The sequence below is a fragment of the Amblyraja radiata genome, chromosome 2 (genome assembly GCF_010909765.2).
Source record: "Amblyraja radiata isolate CabotCenter1 chromosome 2, sAmbRad1.1.pri, whole genome shotgun sequence".
In the NCBI taxonomy this organism is placed as follows: Eukaryota; Metazoa; Chordata; class Chondrichthyes; order Rajiformes; family Rajidae; genus Amblyraja; species Amblyraja radiata.
The window spans coordinates 1,290,780-1,308,999 of record NC_045957.1 but is presented as its reverse complement, the minus strand read 5'-3'; positions in this window follow the sequence as shown (position 1 = coordinate 1,308,999).

Sequence of the window (18,220 nt, the reverse complement as noted above, 5' to 3'; positions counted from 1 at the left end):
GGAGGAGGAGGAGCCCGAGGGCGGGGGCATGGGAGGAGACAGCTCGAGGGTTAAGTAAGGGGATGAGACAGCAAGGGCTAGCAAAATTGGGAGAATTCAATGTTCATGCCAACCGGACGCAAGCAACCCAGGCGGAATATGAGGTGTTGTTCCTCCAATTTCCGGTGTTGCTCACTCTGGCAATGGAGGAGACCCAGGACAGAGAGGTCGGATTGGGAATGGGAGGGGGAGTTGAAGTGCTGAGCCACCGGGAGTTCAGGTAGGTTATTGCGGACTGAGCGGAGGTGTTCGGCGAAACAATCGCCCAACCTCCGCTTAGTCTCCCCGATGTAAATCAGCTGACATCTAGAGCAGCGGATGCAGTAGATGAGGTTCGAGGAGGTACAGGTGAACCTTTGTCGCACATGGAACGACTGCTTGGGTCCTTGAATGGAGTCGAGGGGGGAGGTAAAGGGACAGGTTTTGCATTTCTTGCGGTTGCAAGGGAAAGTGCCCGGGGAGGGGGTGGTACGGGAGGGAAGGGAAGAATTGACAAGGGAGTTGCGGAGGGAGCGGTCTTTGCGGAAGGCAGACATAGGGGGAGATGGGAAGTTGTGGCGAGTGGTGAGGTCACGTTGCAGGTGGCGGAAATGGCGAAGGATTATATGTTGTATTTGCCGGCTGGTGGGGTGAAAGGTGAGGACTAGGGGGACTCTGCCCTTGTTGCGACTGCGGGGATGGGGAGAGAGAGCAGTGTTGCGGAGTATGGATGAGACCCTGGTGCGAGCCTCATCTATGGTGGCGGAGGGAAGTCCCCGTTCCCTGAAGAACGAGGACATTTCCGATGCCCTGGTGTGGAACGTCTCATCCTGGGAACAGATGCGGCGTATGCGGAGGAATTGGGAGTAAGGGATGGAGTCTTTACAGGGGGCAGCGTGGGAAGACGTGTAGTCCAGATAACCATGTGAGTCACATATTTACATCGGGGAGACTTATCGAAGGTTGGGCGATCGTTTCGCCGAACACCTCCGCTCAGTCCGCAATAACCTACCTGAACTCCCGGTGGCTCAGCACTTCAACCCCCCCTCCCATTCCCAATCCGACCTCTCTGTCCTGGGTCTCCTCCATTGCCAGAGTGAGCATATAACCATATAACCATATAACCATATAACAATTACAGCACGGGAACAGGCCATCTCGGCCCTACACGTCCGTGCCGAACAACTTTTTACCCTTAGTCCCACCTGCCTGCACTCATATCATAACCCTCCATTCCCTTCTCATCCATATGCCTATCCAATTTATTTTTAAATGATACCAACGAACCTGCCTCCACCACTTCTATTGGAACAACACCGGCAATTGGAGGAACAGCACCTCATATTCTGCCTGGGTTGCTTGCGTCCGGATGGCATGAACATTGAATTCTCCCAATGTTGCTAGCCCTTGCTGTCTCCTCCCCTTCCTTAACCCTCGTGCAAGAAACGTCGCCTATTTCCTTCGCTCCATAGATGCTGCTGCACCCGCTGAGTTTCTCCAGCAATTTTGTGTACCTTCGATCTTCCAGCATCTGCAGTTCCTTCTTGAACAAAGAATTGCGGGTACTGGTTTATTCTTGAGATAAACACTAAATTCTGGAGTAATTCGTGCAGCATCTCAGATCTTTGGAGTCTGAAGAAGGGTCCCAATCTGAAATATTGATTACTCCAAAACCTTAATAGTGGAAATGTTATGGTGGTCATCGGGGATTTTAATATGCAGATAGACTGGGAACATCCGTGGTACTGGTACCCAAGAGAGGGAATATGTGGAGTGATCATTAGATGGTTCCTTAGAGCAGCTTGTAGGTTAGCCTCCAAGGGAAAAGGCAATTCTGGATTTTGTATCGTATATTGTATAAAGGAACGACTAGTAGGCCATAATATGGCATAATTGCATGCTTTCATCGAATTTGAGAGAGAAGATTAGTGTAACTTCTCCATCTCCAATTGTAGATTAAACCTTACCTTATTATGGTCACTACCTCCTAATGGCTCCTTAAACTCAAGTTCCTTTATCAAATCCGGTTCAGTACACAACGCTATATCCAGAATTGACTTATCCCTGGTAGGCTCCAGTACAACCTGCTCTAAGCATCCATCACGGAGACACTCCACAAACTATTTTTCTTGTGGTCCAGTACCAACCTGATTTTCCCAGTCTACCTGCATGTTGAAATCTCCCATAACAACCTAGCCTTACCTTTACTACGTGCCAATTTGAACTCCTGATTCAACTTGCACCCTATATCCAGGTTACTGTTTTGGGGCCTGTAGATTACTCCCAATAGGGTATTTTTACCCTTACAATTCCTTATTTCTATCCATACTGACACTACATCTCCTGTTTCATTGTCACCCCTTGCAAGGGACTGAATTTCATTCCTCACCAACAGAGCTACCCCACCCCCTCTGCCCACCGGTCTGTCTTTTCGATAGTATGTTTACCCCTGAATATTCAGTTCCCAGCACTGGCCCTCTTGCAGCCATGTCTCAGTATTTCCCACAACATCATAATTGCCAATTTCTAACTGTGCCTCAAGCTCGTCCACTTTATTTCTTACACTTCACGCATTCATATTCAATTAGCCCTGGCCTATCCCTGTGCTGCGAGGGGTGGTTGGTGAGGCAGATACGACAGTGGCATTTAACAGATGTTGTGTATAACAAGGTATGCGTGTAATGGAGGCGTATGGATTATATGCAGGCAGGTAACATTTCCCTTGCCATCATGTGTAGGAAAGAACTGTAGATGCTGGTTTAAATCGGAGGTAGACACAAAATGTTGGAGTAACTCAGCGCGACAGGCAGCATCCATTGAGAGAAGGAATGGGTGGCGTTTCGGGTCGAGATCCTTCTTAAGTCTGAAGATTAGTAATATGAATAGGAATACTTTATTGCCAAATGTGACAGAGCACAGTGAGATGCTTTGCTTGCAAACACAATGTATACAATTAGCATCCACCGACGGCTCTGACAAAGTGACAGAGCACGCCGGCTCCCCCCTTTGTCCCCCCTTCCCCTCACCACAGTGGTTCCCGCATTCTGGCCGCGCGACCGACCCGAAGCGTCACCCATTCCTTCTCTCCAGAGATGCTGCCTGTCCTGCTGAGTAACTCCAGCATTTTGTGTCTCCCTTAGCATTGTGTTCGGCACGATCATTGTGGGCAGTAATTCGTTTTCCTGCGCTGTATTGATATATGCTCTATTGTGATAGACATGATGGAAACCTCCAGAACAAACTAATGCTGACACTTGGCACATGCAATATGAGCTGGGGTATACTTCTATATTAGTAATCGGGATATAATATACTGAAGAGTCAGACTGGATTGTGGGTGTGTGGATTCCCTGTCCCCAGAGGCATTAACATCATCCATACGAATTACATTGAACCTGCAAAGGTGTTGGAACATTCAGAGGAGTCTTGGTAGCTACCGAGAACTCCCGAGCTACCGAGAACTCCCACTCAATATGTGTCATTCAATGGAACCTTTTATCAGACTGGCGTATTGAAGTAACCAAATTTATTGTAGCTATTGACATTGTGGTGAATCATCTGCTGTGATCTTTAATCTTAAACGTACAAACACATGATGTCCTTAGCGTTTAGGATATTCTATCGAGAGGGTGTCCATAAATAAACATAGAAACAAAGAAATTAAGTGCAGGAGGAGGCCATTCGGCCCTTCGCATTCACATTCACATTCGTTGCGATCGTGGCTGATCATCCACAATCAGTAATCCGTGCCTGCCTTCTCCCCATACCTCTTCATTCCGCTAAACCCAAGAGCTCTTTCTAGCTATCTTCCAAATTCACCCAGTCAATTGAGCTCTACTGCCTTCTGTGGCAGAGAATTCCACACATTTACAACTTTCTGCGTGAAAAAGTTTTTTCTCATCTCAGTTTAAAATGGCCTCCCCTGTACTCTTAGACTATGACCTCTGGTTTTGGACTCCTCCAACATTGTGAAAATCCTGGCTGCGTCTAGTTTGTTCAGTCCTTTTATAATTGTATATGATTATGTAAGGCGCCCTCTCATCCTTCTAAATTCTAGTGAAGACAAGCCAAGTCTTTCCAATCTTTCCTCATATTACAGTCCCACCATCCCGGGGATTAACGTGAACGTACGCTGCAATGATGGCTTCGCTCAAATCCGGAGACCAAAACTGCACACAACAGATGTGGTCTCATCAGGGCCCTGTACAATTGCAGAAGCACCGCTTTACTCCTATAAGTATACCCGTTTTGATGAACAAAGACAATTAGACAAGTTCGGCCTTCGAGAGGTTCACTTCACAAGTCACAACAATCGCCGTCTAAATTGGATACAGGGCGGAAGTTTTGGGCCAATCTGATAATATATACAATATGAAAGGCATCGAGAAGATAGAGAGTCTGATCCTTTTCCCCAGAATGGAAAAGTGAAATACAAGAGGGCTAAAGTGCGAGGGGCAAACGTTGGAGCAGATGTGTCGAACATTTTTATTACCCAAGTTGTGGGAGCTTGGAAAATGCTGCCAGGGGTGGTGGCGAGGCAGATGCGACAGTGGCGTTTAAGAGGCTTTTGATTATATTCAAGTAGCTAAGATATGGTCTTACATTTATGTTCGGCACAGACATTGTGAGCCAAAGAGCCTGTTCTGGTCCTGTGCTGCTATGTGTTCTAAGTTTAGTTCCGGCTCCGTCGGCTATCATATAATCAACATGCACATCATCTAAATTCAATGGGTCTGTTGCAGAATGTTCCCAGAGATAAAACACACCCAAAGGAGAAGTCACTATGTTGAAACAACAAAAAGCTAAAATATGCATATTATGGAATGAAATAAATAAAGAATGAAACAGTGGAACAAGGGGGCCATGTGATCTTTGATCGGGTGCGCAGTCATGAGCAACTGTTCAACAGTCGTCACAAACCGTCACAGCTTACTGGGCATCTATAAAATATATAACATATAAAAGGATTGGTCAAGCTAGATGCAGGAAAACATTTCCCAATGTTGGGCGAGTCCAGAATCAGGGGCCACAGTCTTAGAATAAAGGGGGGGGGGGTCATTTAAGACTGAGGTGAGAAAAAACGTTTTCACCCAGAGAGTTGTGAATTTATGGATTTCCCTGCCACAGAGCGCAGTGGAGGCCAAGTCAATGGATGGATTCAAGAGAGGGTTAGATAGAGCTCTAGGGGCTAGTGGAGTCAAGCGATACGGGGAGAAGGCAGGCACGGGTTATTGATAGGGGACGATCAGCCACGATCGTAACGAATGGCGGTGCTAGCTCGAAGGGCCGAATGGCCTCCTCCTGCACCTATTTTCTATGTTTCTATTTTTCTATATTGCTATTGGATTATTATTGTCACGAGTACTGAGGCACAATGAAAACATATGTTATAAAAATATGTTTCCGGAAACAGTACAGCCCTCTCAATCTCCCCCACAGCGGAAAACATTCTATGCCAAGTAACAGCCCAGTCATTTATTGCAGCTCGAAGGAAGCTAAAAAAGCCACGGTTTCATTTACTCTCTGTACAATTACAGTGCAACATCTGGACTTATATCCATGTGGCATAAAACACAATGTCACGTTGGATTCACAGATGCATTGGGCCTCATGTCAACTAGTACCAGACATTCGGCACATGGGGAACAAGCAGAGAGTTGGGGAGATGCCATGATCAGAATGGACATGATCTTGGGCCAAGTTTGGCAGGCTGATAGGCGACTCCCTCAACTGTGTTCACGGTGTCTGTTTAACCAGCGGACGTTACCACGGAACGCTCGCCGCCCACTGTTCCCCAAATGTTATTTCTGTTCTGACATTACTTGTGTCTCTGTAGATTGTTGTTACAGCAAACAGGATACATCCAGGATACAACGTTATTGATTTTAGTGGTGGGTATATTTACAATTGAATAAAGCAACATTCTTGGCTCATTCACCTATTTGCTGATTCTTCCATCCACTTGCTGATTATGACCATCCTGGAATCAGTCCACACCAGTGTCTTTATAAAGCATCAAGCTCGCAGTGTGGACATCTGCAGATGTCTGCGTGAGCTGAACGGGGCCTATTGTTTTCCGAAGCTCGGGGCCATGGCGAAACAGTGAGTTTCCATTCATCTCTTAGGAGGTTCTTTGTCATAGAGTCGAATGATACAGTCTAACAACAGGCCCTCTGACCCACCTTGCACACAATGGTCAACATGTCCCAGCTACATTAGTGCAAACTGCCTGCGTTTGGTCCATATCCCTCCAAATGTTTCCTGTCCATGTACATGTCGAACAAAGTCTTTAACTGCGGGATAGTCCCAGCCTTAACTACCTCCTCCGCAGCTTGCTCCATACACCCACCACCCTTTGTGTGAATGAGTTGCTCATCAGATTCTTATTAAATCTTTTCTCCTTCACCTTGCTCCTATGCCCTCTGGTCCTCGATTCCCATACTCTGGACAAGAGATTCTGTGCATCTACCCGATTTATTCGTATCATGATTTTGTATACCTCTATAAGATCACCCCTCATCCTCCCGTGCTTCAAGAAATAGAGACAGAGCCTACTGAACCACTCACTATTGCTAAGACCCTCTATTCCTGTCAACACCCTCATAAATCTTCTCTGAATCATTTCATACTTGACAATATCTTTCCTATGATATCCTGCCGAGAATTGAACACAGAATTCTAAATGCCGTCTCACCAACGTCTTATACAACTGCAACATGACCTCCAAACTTTTATATTCAATACACTGACTGATGAAGGCCAATGTGTCAAAAGGCTTATTGACCACTTTATCTACCTGCGACTCGATCTTCAAGGTACCAATCACCTGCACCCCTAGATACTACAACTCTACCGAAATCCTAACATTCACTGTGTGGGCGCTTCCCTTGTTAGACATCCCAAAATGCAACATTTCATATTTCCCTGTGTTAAATTCCATCAACTATTCCTTAGCCCACCAATCGACCAAGACCATGCTTCAGTCTTTCACAACCATCTTCACCATCTGCAAAACCACCCGCTTTTGTATCATCAGCAAACTTGCTAATCTTGCTCTGTATGATCGCATCCAAATCATTGATTTAGATGACAAACAGTAACGACCGAGCACAGAACCCTGCGGCACACGACAAGTCACAGGACTCAAGTCCAATAAGCAACCTTCCGCCATCACTCTCTGCTTCTTTCAATGAAGGCAATTTGCTCTCTATTCAGCTATTTTTCCTTGGGTCCCATGCGATCTAACATCCCAGAACCTACCTTGCGAAACCTTGTCGAATGCCTTACTCAAATCCATGTATACAACATCTACAGCTCTGCCTTCGTCGATCTTTTAGGTCACGTCTTCAAAAAAGATCCTTCAATCGCATGCAGAAACCCCTCCCAGGGGAAATTTACTAATGTTGTCAAAGGTCTTCGGGTGAATATGCATTATATTGCTACAGGAAAGGTGCCATTAAGCAGTAGAGCAGATTTACGTGGACATGCCCAAGAATGGATAATCTGAGCTATTGGGAGAGGTTGGGCACGTTGTGGTCATGTTCCATGGTACGCACGGAGCTGACGTGTGATTTTCATGAGGTGTTTATAATCGTGTGGGGAACGGATAGCGTGAACGCGCAGTCTTTTACCCTGGGTACGAGAATCCTAATCCAGGGGGAATACGTTTAAGGCGAGTTATAACATATTTAACAGGACGCTAAAGAGTCAGAGGAAGTAGTTGAAGCAAGTATGTTGAACACCGCTTCAAATACATTTGCATCGGTATGTGGATAAGCGCTCTGTAAAGGGTTTAGGGCCAACCCCATGCAAATGAGACCATTTCAGTTTGAGCATATTGGTCGGCATGAAAAGTGTTAGTCCGAAGGACCTCTTTCTGTGGTGACTGATAGGATGTGTTCATCTTTTCAGCCGGCGGATTCCACACCAGCCGTGTCCCATGTCGTTTACATTAATCCTCTCTCAGAAAATAGCAGAGTGAACCGCCACTCGGAGGGTCTATACGCTCGTCGGTTATGTTCCCCGTATCTAGAGGAGAAAGCGGGGGAAATCCGCGGTACGCATTAACTGATTTTGATTGGCCCAGTCTGATATCCGGAAGATGGTAACACTGTTCGGCGTCGTCGTCCCCCCCCCCCCCCCCCCCCCCCCCACTCTGTCCTCGCCCCCTCTCTCCCAGCAGCTCCCTCCTACCCACTCCTCGATATTCAGTGTACTGACGGGCTGAGGGTATAAATTGTGATACATAAGGTTCTTGTGACTATTGAGAAAGAGAGGGACTTTGTTGTGCAAGTACGCAGGCGGTCGCGCAGGCAAGTAAAGTCGTTTAGAAATAATGTGGGATTCTGTTCTTCATTCATGGCGACAGTGAATACAAGCGGAGGGGTAGGGGATATGCTCAAACTTCGTTATACAGTGATCCAACCTTAAGTGGAATGCTATGGACAATCCTGGTGGCCTCAGTGTAGCGAAGTGAGAAGATGAATAGTCACAGTCTTTTCCCACGGTAGGGGAGTCCAAACCTAGAGGGCATAGCTTTAAGATGAGAGGGGAATGATTTAAGAGGAGCTTGGGAGACAACCGTTTGACACACAAGGCGGTATATGGACCGAACTGCCAGAGGAAGGTGCAAATGTGAGTCCCTCTTCAACACCACTGTGCGGCACTGTGGCCAAAGTCTGTAATGCAATCAAAACAAAGTCTATCGGAGACGGATGATGGGGTAGGATTATGGTTAGTAATGCAGCATTCAAGAGCTCGGTGATTGTTGGGAAGAAACTGTTCTTGAACCCGGAGGTTATGGTGTTCAGGCCACTGTATTTTCTTCCCGATTGAAACAGCGAGACAAAGCGTGGCTGAGTGGTATGGGTATTTGTGATATTGTCTGCTGATTTCTCCCAACGCCCCGTACAAATCCCCTCAATGGTGGGCAGGTCAGAACCTGTGATGGACTGGGTAGTGTCCACCACTCTGTAGTTTTATTTGTTCATGGGCGTTCGAGTTGTTGATCCAGGCCAACCAGTCAGTGTGCTCTCAACAGTACACATGTAGTTCAGTTTAGTTTATTGCCACATGTATCGTGGCATAGAGGCAAGTTATCGGTGCGTTCTAACCAGTCAGCGGAAAGACAATACGTGATTACAATCGAGCCATTTACATGTATAGATATATGATAAGGGAATAGCGTTTAGCGCGAGATAAAACTAGTAAAGACCAATCGCCGATAGTCTGATGGTCACCAATGAGGCCGATAGTAGTCCAGGACTGCCCTCTAGTTGTGGTAGGATGATTCAGTTGCCTGTAGAATTTTGATAGAGTATTTGTCGACAGACCGAATCTCCTCAAAACCTCTAAGGAAGTAGAGGCATTGGTGAGCCTCATGGCACGATTGAGTACAGAGTATGGCTCCCTCCCCACTGTACCGGTCGCTTTCCACCTAATCTTGGATAATCACAATGACCGTTCCCACAATATCAGGTCAGGTTTGTCAAAAGACCCCAGAGTCAAGAGTTTCATTGTCACGTGTTATGGATAAGAGGATATAAGAAGATCAAATCTGGGAGCTAAATATTCAAGGCTACACATCCTATCGTAATGACTGAAAGGGAGTAGGCCATTCGGCCCTTCGAGCCAGCGTCAATGTGATCATGGCTCATCATTCACAATCAGCACCCCATTCCTACCTTCTGCCCATATGCCTTTACTCCTGTATATTTTAGAGCCCCATCGAGCTCTTTCTAGAAAGTATCCAAAGTACCGGCAGAGAGATTGTTGGAAAGATTTAATCATTGCAGAAAGTGGTCAGTTTGAGAGGCTTAAAGCAATTAAGGCAATATGTTTGTATTCACGAAAGGAAGATGAAATCTGGCAAATTTGTTCCTTTACTTCAAGAATGGAACAAACAAGGCTGCTTGTGTGCAGCTGATACTGTAGATGGATAGAAAGTGCGGTTCAGAATGTACTTGACAAGAGTCACTTTGTAGTGCGTGGGTCTCAGAATGAAGCACGAAGTCGTGTTTTGAGAGGCACTTTTTATTATGTTCCTCCCGGTTGTAGGGAAGACCAAACGAGAGGAAGATGGCACCTAAACCCCTGCCTTTAAAGCATCCGGCTAAGGGCCGCCTCCGGACTGAACCACTCCTGTGCCGATGGGTTCGACACTATGATGGCACGACCCTTGGGAGCCGCCACAGGACCCCCCCCCCCCCCCCCCCCCAGAACCAGAGGCACGAAACGCATCGGCGGGCGCACGACCCGGCCGGCCCGCGTGCGTGCGGAAGTTAGCCGCTTGTGGGGCTTGCGGAAGCATAGGTGGAGGGACAGGACGAGGGACCGGCAGGAGGACAGATGGAGTGACAGGCGGAGGGAGTCGTGAAGGGGGGCGCCCTCGTGGCCGAGGTTGGGCAACCAGCACCGGCTGGTCAATGTCCAGGTGGCCTGTTTCCTTTAACATTGTTACTTTATGAATATATTTTTCATTCGTTTGTTCTATATCTCTCTACATCATCGCCTATATCTTTTGTTTCCCTTTCCCGTGACTTTAAGTCTGAAGAAGGGTCTCGACACGATATGACATACATTCCTTTTCCCCAGCGATGTTGCCTATCTCGCTGAGTTACTACAGTATTTTGTGCCTAGCCAGTTATCTTAACATATATTATTAACATATATTATAGACAATAGACGATAGGTGCAGGAGTAGGCCATTCGGCCCTTCGAGTCAGCGTCAATGTGATCATGGCTCATCATTCACAATCAGTACCCCATTCCTACCTTCTGCCCATATGCCTTGACTCCTGTATATTTTAGAGCCCTATCGAGCTCTTTCTTGAAAGTATCCAAAGTACCGGCAGAGAGATTGTTGGAAAGATTTAAGCATTGCAGCAAGTGAAGAATACTGGTCAGTTTGAGAGGCTTAAAGCAATTAAGGCAATATGTTTGTATTCACGAAAGGAAGATGAAATCTGGCAAATTTGTTCCTTTATTTCAAGAATGGAACAAACAAGGCTGCTTGTGTGCAGCTGATACTGTAGATGGAGAGAAAGTGCGGTTCAGAATGCACTTGACAAGAGTCACTTTGTAGTGCGTGGGCCTCAGAATGAAGCACGAAGTCGTGTTTTGAGAGGCACTTTTTATTATGTTCCTTCCGGTTGTAGGGAAGACCAAACGAGATGAAGATGGCACCCAAACCCCTGCCTTTAAAGCCTCCGGCTAAGGGCCGCCTCCGGACTGAACCACTCCTGTGCCGAGGGGTTCGACACTATGATGGCACGACCCGTGGGAGCCGCCACAGGACCCCCCCCCCCCCCCCCAGAACCAGAGGCACGAAACGCATCGGCGGGCGCACGACTCGGCCGGCCCGCGTGCGGAAGTTAGCCGCTCGTGGGGCTTGCGGAGGCATAGGTGGAGGGACAGGACGAGGGACCGGCGGGAGGACAGATGGAGTGACAGGCGGAGGGAGCCGTGAAGGGAGGCGCCCTCGAGGCCGAGGTTGGGCAACCAGCACCGGCTGGTCAATGTCTAGGTGCGCCGGCTTCAAACGGTCAATCGACACGGCCTCCGGCCGGCCCCCCATGTCCAGGACAAATGTCGACTGCCCGTGTTCCAGCACCCGGAACGGGCCCTCGTATGGCCTCTGGAGTGGCGTCCGGTGGGCATCACGGCGCAGGAAAACATACGGGCAGTCCGTGGGGGGCAATGGCACGTGTGGGCGAAATGTCCCATGGCGGGACGTCGGGACGGGTGCGAGCTTGCCAACTCGCTCGCGAAGGCGTTGAAGGGTGGAGGAGGGCGTTCCCTGCTGCTCCGGCGCCAACGGCACGAACTCCCCGGGCACTGTGAGTGGCGACCCGTAGACTAGCTCCGCCGATGATGAGGCCAAGTCCTCTTTGGGAGCGGTCCGGATGCCCAGCATGACCCATGGCAACTCGTCCATCCAGTCCGGGCCGGAGAGTCGTGCCTTCAATGCCACCTTTAGCTGCCGGTGGAACCTCTCCACCAGACCGTTAGCTTGCGGGTGGTAAGCCGTGGTGTGGTGCAGCCGCACACCCAGCAAGCGAGCCATGGCTGACCACAGCTCGGAGGTGTACTGTGGCCCCCGGCCTGAGGAGATGTGCGCCGGCACCCCGAAGCGAGCAATCCAGTGCGCGGACAACGCACGGGCACACGTAGCCGTTGAAGTGTCAGCCAATGGAATGACCTCCGGCCACCGCGTGAAGCGGTCCACCATTGTCAGAAGGTGGGTGTTGCCCCGGGTCGACGGGAGAGGCCCTACAATGTCTATGTGGAGATGGTCGAACCGCCGGTGAGGTAGACCAAACTCCTGGAGCGGCGCACGGACATGGCGCTGGATTTCCGTCTGGCACGGAATGCAAGTGCGAGCCCAATGGCCAACCTGCTTGCGCAGACCATGCCACATGAAACGAGCTGCCACCAGTGCCGTTGTCGCCCGGATTGATGGGTGAGCCAGTCCGTGGATCACCTGGAACACCCTCCGGCGCCAGGTGGCAGGGACGATGGGGCGCGGCTGACCGGACGACACATCGTACAGGATTGTCACTCCCCCAGGACCGAGAGGGACATCCTCAAGGCGGAGGCCGGAGATGGCAGTCCGGTAGGCTGGCACCTCATCGTCCGTGAGCTGTGCCGCCGCCAGAGCAGAATAGTCCATTCCGGGCGCCACCTCGAACACGGCGTTTATAGCGGGGCGGGATAATGCGTTGGCCACCCGGTTCTCTTTCCCCTCGACGTAGCAGATAGATGTCGTGTACTCCGATATGTAGGCCAATTGCCGCCGCTGTCGTGCGGACCAGGGATCGGAAACCTTCTGCAGGACGAAAGTGAGCGGCTTATGGTCGGTGTAGGCGGTGAACGGGCGGCCCTCCAGGAAGTAGCGAAAATGGCGCACAGCCAGGTACAGAGCCAGGAGCTCACGATCGAACGCGCTGTATTTCGTCTGCGCACGGTTGAGGTGCCGACTGAAGAAGGCCAGGGGCCGCCAACCTCCGCCCGTCAGCTGCTCCAGCACAGCACCAACCGCCGACTCCGAGGCGTCCACCGTGAGAGCAGTCGGGGCATCTCCCCGCGGGTGTACCAGCAGTACGGCCCGAGCAAGGGCCTCCTTCGCGCCGTCAAAAGCTGCCTCCGCCTCGTGGGTCCACTCAACGCTCTTGTGCTGCCCACCCGCCAGAAGTTGATACAGGGGCCGCATGATGTGGGCCGCGGATGGCACGAAACGATGGTAGAATGCCACCATGCCGACAAATTCCTGCAGCCCACGCACCGTGCGTGGGCGGGGAAACCGACAGATGGCGTTGACCCTGTCAGGCAGGGGAACCGCGCCTTGCGCAGTCACGCGGTGGCCGAGGAAGTCAATCTCGTTTACCCCAAAACGGCACTTGTCCAGGTTGATGGTCAAACCATGCTCGCTGAGCCGCTGACAGAGCTGCCGAAGGTGAGCGCAGTGTTCCTGTTGCAAGCAGCTGGCCACCAGGATGTCGTCCAGGTACAGGAACACGAAATCGAGGCCGCGACAAACCCCGTCCATGAGGCGCTGAAAGGCCTGTGCAGCGTTTTTGAGGCCGAACTGCATCCGAGTAAACTCGTAAAGCCCGAATGGCGTGATGATCGCCGTCTTCGGCACGTCATCCGGGTGAACTGGGATCTGATTATAACCCCGTACCAGTTCCACTTTTGAAAAAATTGTGGCACCAGCCAAATGGGCCGTGAAGTCCTGGATGTGGGGTACGGGGTATCGATCCGCTGTTGTTGCAGCGTTCAGCCGTCGGTAATCCCCCCAACGTCGCCAGCCCCCGGTTGACTTGGGGACCATGTGTATTGGGGACGCCCAAGGGCTGCTCGAAGGGCGGACGATCCCCAAGGCCTCCATCGTGCGGAATTCCCGCCGTGCCAGACGCAGTTTATCTGGTGGCAGTCGCCGTGCTAGTGCATGGAGTGGTGGGCCGGTAGTCGGGATATAATGCAACACCCCGTGGCTGGGGGTTGATGATTGGAACTGCGGAGTGAGAATGTCCGGGAACGCAGCCAAGATCCATGCGAATCGGGAGTCCACAGACGCCAGTGGCCGTCCCACCGGTTGATCCAAACGCAACGTGATCGGCTCCATCGTAGTGGCGTTGATCAAACGCTGACGCCCGACGTCCACCATGAGGGAATGCGCCCGGAGGAAATCGGCCCCGAGCAATGGTTGGGAGACGTCGGCAATGGTGAAGCTCCATGAGAAATGGCGGGAGCCGAGCACGATGGGAACCATGCGCAGTTCATATGTGCGGATGGGGCTGCCGTTCGCCGCGGTGAGGACGGGCCCCCGCTTACCGGAACGAATGTCGGCCAGCGAAGGGCTCCGCTCCAGTACCCACGAGGAAGCGGGTCCCGGAGCGCCGATCGCAGGCGAAATGGCGGTGAATTTGGCCGGCTGCCGCGGGGACTATTGGCAGCCGGCCCAGGCGTTTCCCGGGAATGTGCATGGCTGGCGGCATTGTCGTGCTGCAGCACCCCAGCGTTGATGGTAGTAGCACCAGCGTCTCTTGTTGGAGTCACTTGGAGCGTGCCTGCTCCTGCTGGTGGTGTCTGAAGCTTGCCGGCGCTGGACTGCAGGTGCAGTACCCCTCACTGCCGTTGGGGGTGATCGTGCGGGCCGTCGGGCTGGAGCTGTCACTCCTTCCACAGTTCCCCCGCCCCACCGGAGGAAATCGGGAGCTGCTGGTGTGACGTCATCGGCGTGCCTGCTGAGGGCCAGCGCGTTGACGTCATCAGGGCGCGCCATCCACAGGGCGTCGGCGCGCCTCCCGAGAGCCCGAAGGTCAGCAAACGAGACGTCGGTGAGCTGCAACCGAATGTAGGCCGGCAGCAGATGCAGGTAGGTGTACTCGAACAACAGGCACGGCGTGTGCCGGTCTAGTAGCGCCACCATCTCCTTTAGGAGGGTAGATGGCCGCCGGTCGCCCAGGCCCCCCATATGCAGGACCCTACCTGCCCGCTCCATCCTACTCAGTCCGTAAATCTGGAGCAGGAACTCTTTCAGGCCGAGGTATTTATTATTGATCGGAGGGTCTGCGAGGAAGTACGTGACCTTTTCAACCGCATCCTGGTCGAGGGCTCCCACCAGGTAATAGAAGCGGGTGGCATCGACCGTGATGCCCCGCAGGTTGAACTGGGCCTCCGCCTGCTGGAACCAGATGAGCGGCCGGGTGGTCCAGAAGTTGGGCAGTTTTACGGAGACCGCGTCCAGAGACAGGGCCGGGCCAGCCTGTGAGGAGGTAGGGCTTTCTCTTCTCTCCATCATGACGCCAATGGAGCGTCGGGGTCACCAATGTAGTGCGTGGGTCTCAGAATGAAGCACGAAGTCGTGTTTTGAGAGGCACTTTTTATTATGTTCCTCCCAGTTGTAGGGAAGACCAAACGAGAGGAAGATGGCACCCAAACCCCTGCCTTTAAAGCCTCCGGCTAAGGGCCGCCTCCGGACTGAACCACTCCTGTGCCGAGGGGTTCTACACTATGATGGCACGACCCTTGGGAGCCACCACAACTTCAGACATCCTGTGCCTTGTATGCAGATACTGTAAGTGTGATAACATAGGATGAACACAGGTTGTTAGAAGCTGGACCGAGACAAGGGTTAAATGCGTCACATAAGTCAGCATAGAATAGGAACGGACCCTTTGGCCTGCAATGTGAATCTAATCACTGCCTGCATGGGTCCTTCCATTACCTGCACATCGATGTGCCTATAAACCTCTGAAATGCTACTGTCATATCTGCGTCTAGCATCACCCGCACCAGGTACCCGCCATTTTGTGGAAAAGACTTTCCCCTCTCACGTTATGTTCTCTGGTCTTCGACATTTCGCTTTCCACCCGAAGAGAAGGTTCTGGCCAAGCTATGCCTTTTGTAATGTTATATACGGTTATTAGGTCTCCCCTCAACTTCTAGCTTACCAGATTCAACAATCAAATCGTAAGATTAAACGAGTTTACCAGTTTGAAGTTTGATCTTTATTTTATGAGGAGTTACGGTGAGCGATTACGTGAAGAAGCCCCCAGTCCGCATACGTGTCAAACTTCAAAGCAGCGGTGTGAAATCACGGATAACAGCAGTCGAAGTAACACAGTAAGACTTAGAGAAGACTAGAACTACCGAGTGATCTTTATAAGAGAGGGCAGGGAGCGGAGGGCACGTAATCGCTCACCGTAACTCCTCATAAAATAAAGATCAAACTTCAAACTGGTATGTTTTCGTTTAATCTTACTATTTTATTTCGGAGTCACGCGAGTGATTCCGTGAAGATTTCAAAGCTCTGTGATTTCATGCCGTGAGAAACGAATCTCCACAACCACAGCTGCTTCATTGACAGATGAGGGAAACATTCATAATGAATAACTAGAAACATAGAAACATAGAAAATAGGTGCAGGGGTAGGCCATTCGGCCCTTCGAGCCTGCACCGCCATTCGATATGATCATGGCTCATCATACAACTCAGTATCCCATCTCTGCCTTCTCTCCATACCCCCTGATCCCTTTAACCACAAGGGCCACATCTAACTCCCTCTTAAATATAGCCAATGAAATGGCCTCAAATACCTTATGTGGCAGAGAGTTCCACAGATTCACCACTCACTGTGTAAAATATGATTTTCTCATCTCGGTCCTATAAGACTTCCCTCTTATTCTTAAACTGTGACCCCTAGTTCTGGACTTCCCCAACATCGGGAATAACCTTCCTGCATCTAGCCTGCCCAGCCCCTTAACAATTTTGTAAGTTTATATAAGATTAAATATAGCCAATGAACTGGCACCAACTTCTTTCTGTGGCAGAGAATTCCAGAGAAAATAGTGACTCCTCTCATTCGGGAGTAACTAACCCCTGATTTGAGTTGGCAAATAGGTTATTATGACATTTTCAGAAGTTCGTTCGCCCATCCTGCAGTCGCCAGGATGTGGTCTAGCGGAACGTATATAACCCTTGTTGCTGACGTTGTAGCAGCCCTGGTGGAGTGAGACTGGAAAAATATATCATTATCTACTCCTGTATGAGCCAAACCCTGTTTCAACTACCTGGGGATGGTCGAAACCAATAATCTTTTATAAAGTTTTTTGTAATTAACAAACATTGCTAGTTCAGAGCCTCTAAGTTCTTCGTGCCCTTGACGTATTGTTTTATATGTGTGACCATAACCGTGTGACCTGAACCCGTTGCGCTGACACCAGCGCCATGCGTGATCTTGCTGAATTTAGCGGTATCTTGCTGACGTTATTACAAGACCCGACTAATAAGGCAAAATAAAGGGAGACAAACGAAACTTCTTTCTCCTTGTAGTATTTTTTGTGTCACTGTTATGCCACATATTTTTGCATCCAGTGAATGTACCTGGAAACAAACATATCAATTCGATATTCCATTGAGCCATAATTTCATTAAATGCTTTGTGATCCAACACCCATTTTGTGTTGTCATTGATTATACGTGATGATATGCGAACGTAAATTGAGATTAGGTAAAGTATTACAGGATATTCTGTCTTGATCGCACCCATGTGACTATCATACGCCACCACCATAGTGATCAACTGAACGTTTGAGCATGCAGAGTATGTACATTCACTCAATAACCCTTTAACCTATAGAATGCACCTAGTGTCTATAGGTAGTTTATACCAAGAACTGAATAATTGTTAATTGATGCAAATCTCCTCCGCCTCTAAACTAGATGGCATTCATAATTTTCCACGTTAGAGCCCCATCAGTTTATAATATAACTGAAGTTTTACTAACCAGATTACTGGAGCAATGCTGGATACTGTTCGTCTACCATAATGTCATTGGTAGCTTCAGCTGGTAATAGCATAAGGTCCGTCACATGACCTACATGGCATTTGAGATTACTACTTTGCACAGCTGAATTACAGCCACTATATTGACAATTATACTTAATGAATAGAAGGCTGTTTTATCACAACAAGAATGTTCGATGCTCCTATTAATTCCAATCTATTACACCTGGGCGGAGTCACAGGCTAATTAATAGTTAAAAGTAAATCCCAATAATGAACAATGTCACCTTCATTTTCTTAAACATAGTTTGAGGCTGAAACCGTTGATTTTAACCACATACAGCGTTAGAATATCCTCCAGACATAACAAATGTTTTTGAGCTCTGAGCAGTCCAGGCATTGGTTTTAGTA